A 5,000-nucleotide genomic window follows, 5' to 3' on the forward strand; every position below is an offset into this window, starting at 1 on the left:
AAATAAAAATGTTAATACTGCATCCTAGTTAACTGGGACAGTTCTCTGAACATTCTGGCAAAAATTCTTCCAGTAACATTTATAGATAATTTGTTCGAAGTTATTCAGTCTTTAATAAGGTTCTCAAAACATTAGCACAAAAATATTTAAGCGTCATTCATGGTTGGACGTTCTTCTAACATTTTTAAATGTTAAATGTTTTAGAACATCCAGAGAACATTCAAATGTAACAATCACATAATGTTTGCAAAATTCTAAAATGGAATGTCCCCTTAAAAATCACATAACCAAGAGAAAATGTTTTCAAAACATAATAACTGGACAATTTGAATGTTCAAAGAACGTTCAGAAAAAATAACTTAATGGAAACGTTAGAGGTGTGTTTTGGTCAGTTGGGATGTATGTATTATTAAAAGTTATGTATTACTGAATGAAACAGAATTTTGAGTGAGAAATAAATAGGATGGGACTTGACTGTATCAAAATATGATTGGATCCTTTATTGATTAATATTATACGTCTGTTTGCTGTGCACTGATTAATCATGAAATTAATTATGAAACAAAACAGAATATTTTGATTTTATGTTGATTCTTAACTTTAAACTGAATCTGAATGTTATTGATGTAACATTTCATGAATATCCTATTGACGTCATCTCAGGCAGAGTCTGTAAACGACATGCGTATTTCAGTTGTGTTTCTTACGTTTGTCGCTGTTTGATCTCTCTGATCGGTGTGGCTAATTAAAGACAGGTGGGGGCGGGGCAGATTTGATGTCATTATCACACACACACGCTCATAAATAATAAATCACAGCCAAAGACTGGTTATTTTTAGCAGCCCGTGAGTCATTAATGTAACAGTTAGAACATCTGCTGTGCTTCTCATCAAACCTGAGAGAGTGTGGCTGTCTTGGTTAAGCGTGTTACGGTGCATTTGCATGGATTTGTTACACCTGTGACAGGTAGACAGGAACAGGCGAGCTGTCGCACGGCAGATGAAGCGCTGCTTTCCACAGGGGAAAAAAAACACAAATCCTCATGGTTCTCAGAACGCTTTCTCTCAATGTCATATCAAATATTAATAATGTTTCATTCTGTGAATGTTATTTTAAGGACATTTTATCTTAACATTTACATAACGTTATGTGTTAGTTGGGTAGGGAGCTAGTGTGCTTAAGTAGACAGTATTTCAATACATCACACAGGTTTCGTACACTCCTGCTGTTCTAGGCGGTAATTATGCTGCCTTAAAATGCCTAAAACCTCTAACAAGAAGTGCGAATAGCAATAAATTATAAATATATATGCATATGTAAGAGCATTAAATAATTTATGGTGCATTTAAGATGCAGATGGTTGACCAGTCAGTGCAAATAAGTAACAGTATATACAGAAGATGCTGTGAAATGGTTGCTTATTGTCGATGAAAAAGAATATTTAGAGTGCAAACAAACACAGCACTGATTCAGAACAAGTTAGTTAAAGTTATACATGCTTATAACTACCTATATAATGGCACATATGAAAAAAAGCTTAATTGCCTTGCACTGAGATTTGTTACCTCGTTACAGTAACGTAACGCATGTTACTATATTAAGGCTACAGCAAGGCTGCGCTTGTACTTGTGCATGTGTTTGTGAACTTGCATAATATAATTCTGACAAATAAAACTGCAGTCCGTAACTTTTTTTGGTTAAAAATTATCCAAAATCAATGTTTGAGCAAGTACATAATCAGCCAGTGTTCAAAACCACCTCCTTACCTTAGTCTGATTCACAACGGTAAGCTTGTAATAATGTTTTATAATTCGAGTGGTACTGGTGGGTTTCCACGGGAAATTCGAAACATCCCGCTGTTCATCTTTGCGTCATTACGTCACATCTGTTTACATAAAGAAGGAGTCCCAGCTAGGCTATATCACATGTGATGGATCATTTATAGCCTTTTCTCACAGCAACTGGAATAATTCAACTTAATGCAAAGCGTCGGATGCAGTGGTGTAAAGCACGCCGCCACTGGACTCTAGAGCAGTGGAGACGTGTTCTCTGGAGTGACCAATCACGCTTCTCTGTCTGGCAATCCGATGGACGAGTCTGGGTTTGGCGGTTGCCAGGAGAACGGTACTTGCCTGACTGCATTGTGCCAAGTGTAAAGTTTGGTGGAGGGGGGGATTATGGTGTGGTGTTGTTCAGGGGTTGGGCTTGGCCCCTTAGTTCCAGTGAAAGGAACTCTTAATGCTGGACAATTGGACAATTTCATGCTCCCAACTTTGTGGGAACAGTTTGGCTATGGCCCCTTCCTGTTCCAACATGACTGCACACTGGTGCACAAAGCAAGGTCCACAAAGACATGGATGAGTGAGTTTGGTGTGGAGGAACTTGACTGGCCTGAACAGAGTCCTGACCTCAACCCGACAGAACACCTTTGGGATGAATTAGAGCGGAGACTGTGAGCCAGGCCTTCTCGTCCAACATCAGTGCCTGACCTCACAAATGCACTTCTAGAAGAATGGTCAAAAATTCCCTCAAAAATCTTGAGGAAAGCCTTCCCAGAAGAGTTGAGGCTGTTATAGCTGCAAAGGGTGGGCCAACTCCATATCAAACCCTACGGATTAAGAATGGGATGTTATTAAAGTTCATGTGCACGTAAAGGCAGGCGTCCCAAAACTTTTGGCAATAGTAGTGTACCTTATGTTCTTTGTAGAGAATCTGATGAGCTCAGTGAAAATGTTACTATTCTACACAATATCTGTGTGTGCTGTATATTTTTATGCTTATTAGTCTAGTGTTTCAAATGGATCTAAGCTTCCATTTCAGTTAATATGATGCTTCCTTATTAGACAACAAGGCAACATCTTTTTCTCTCTCTCTCTCTCTGTGGCATTGATGTGCAATCAGGTAGATGAAGAGATTATGTTGACCTACAGGTGGCGCTGTAATACAGCACACTCTTACACTGCAGAGAATAAGTGCAGAGATGAGAGAGAGAACATGCGGAAAGCATCAAAGAGAATAAAAGCGTATAATCATTAAAAAAGTTGAGTGAAAATGTTGCTGCGGATTTTCTCTGCTGTATATTTGTACTTCATACAGTACATCCCTCACGTGACCCACCCGTCAAATGTTGATTTTAGAAGCTCGTCACTGTGGTATAAATCATCACAAATGGATATAAATGAGAATTATATTTTGCTAATGCATTTACTAATGTTAAAGGGGGATAGTTCACCCCTAAAAATGAAAATTCTGTCATCATTTACTCCCCCTCAAGTTGTTCCAAACCTGTATAAATTTCTTTGTTCTGCTGAACACAAAAGAAGATATTTGGAAGAATGTTTGTAACCAAGCAGACCTCGTCCCCCATTGACTGCTGTATTTTTTATTTTTTTTCCTAATATGGTAGTCAGTGAGGGGCGAGATCTGCTTGGTTACAAACATTCTTCCAAATATCTTCCTTTATACAGAAATTTATACAGGTTTGGAACAACTTGAGGGGGAGTAAATGATGACAGAATTTTCATTTTGGGTTGAACTATCCCTTTAACCTTATTTTAAAGTGTTACCATTTCTTTTGATTTTGGTGTGTCGTAGGTTTGGAAAGTTTTTGTGTGTCCAATCTTTGAGCTTTTCTCATTTGGTAGCTGTAAAAGCATCAGTGACAGAGGTGATCTGATACGACACAGAGGACAAAAAATCTGAGCGTTCATTACACGTGAAAGTTCATTCTGTAACCGTCCTCACTCAGACACACGAGTGTTTGTAACTGAGAATCCGTCCTGAGAACTTTCCCTCTGTCACTGGCCTCCTCTTCAGCTCTCAGATTTCTGGATTGGTTTCTCTGTGTCGGACCTCTAGCCAAACCTCACCTGATGCACGTCCTGATGACGTCAGTTACTAAAACAGCGTGACCACCTGGTTTTTCCATCAGGATACTAGCAAACCAGTCTTCCTGATAACATCTTGTTTTTGCAATGTTCCTTGTATCATCTTCATTACAAATCTAAAAGATGATAAACATGGTTTTATTCAGAGCTATAGGCCTGTGATGAAAGATATTTCCTCCTACAGCATCAATATCTTGAAGGGAAATCTGTACTCTTGTACGCCCTGCAGTAACTGCAGAGATGAGGTTCGGTCCCAGAGAGGCCAAACACGACAGTATCAAAAGAAGAGATGAACACGCGCTTTTATCCCGCTGTAAACAAGCCGTGCATCTGTGATCACCCCAGAGACCCGAGGAGCGTTCACGAGATGAAGATGTTGCACAAGTAAGAGAATTATTGCACTCTCCTCCTGTGTGTGTGTGTGTGTGTGTGTGTGTGTGTACGTGTGTGATGGATTGAGGTTAAACTTGCTGACTTGAGAGCAAAATATGACTCTCACAACAGATTTATACAGTATAAATATCTAAATAGAGACTTTTTTCAGCTTTTTGTGCATTTGATAAGGTAATTATGATAAAAAAATAAAAAAATAAATGACAAAACTAGTTAGAGTCTCTGTGGAAAATAAACATTGTTTAGCCTATTTAATTTTTTGTTATTTTATTTATTAAATAAGCACTATTTAATGTAGGCTATTAGCCTATGTATTATTTTAATTTGTCACTTGAAGGAGGTTTTGGTTTGTCAGATTCATTTCATAAACACTATTGAACGTGTTATTTACTCATCATGATTTATGTATTTATTTTGTACTGTGAAGGAGGTTTTGGTTTGACAGATTTAATTTCTGGAGACATTTTCAGCTAAAAAAAGTTTTTTTTTTTAATTATTATTTTATGTTTTTACATTTAGTTACATTTAGCTCAGTTATGAAGAAATTTTTGAACACACGCACACACACACACACACACACACACACACACACACGCTTGTTTCGCTCTCGTACAGCCACACGGTCCATCTAAAGCGTTGTGGGCGGGGTCAGAACTGGATCTGTCCAATCAGAGCTCGTTGCGCACCCGGTCGCTCGTTTATAAAGCTTGTTTCCGCATG

Source organism: Ctenopharyngodon idella, chromosome 15 (genome assembly GCF_019924925.1).
Source record: "Ctenopharyngodon idella isolate HZGC_01 chromosome 15, HZGC01, whole genome shotgun sequence".
In the NCBI taxonomy this organism is placed as follows: domain Eukaryota; kingdom Metazoa; phylum Chordata; class Actinopteri; order Cypriniformes; family Xenocyprididae; genus Ctenopharyngodon; species Ctenopharyngodon idella.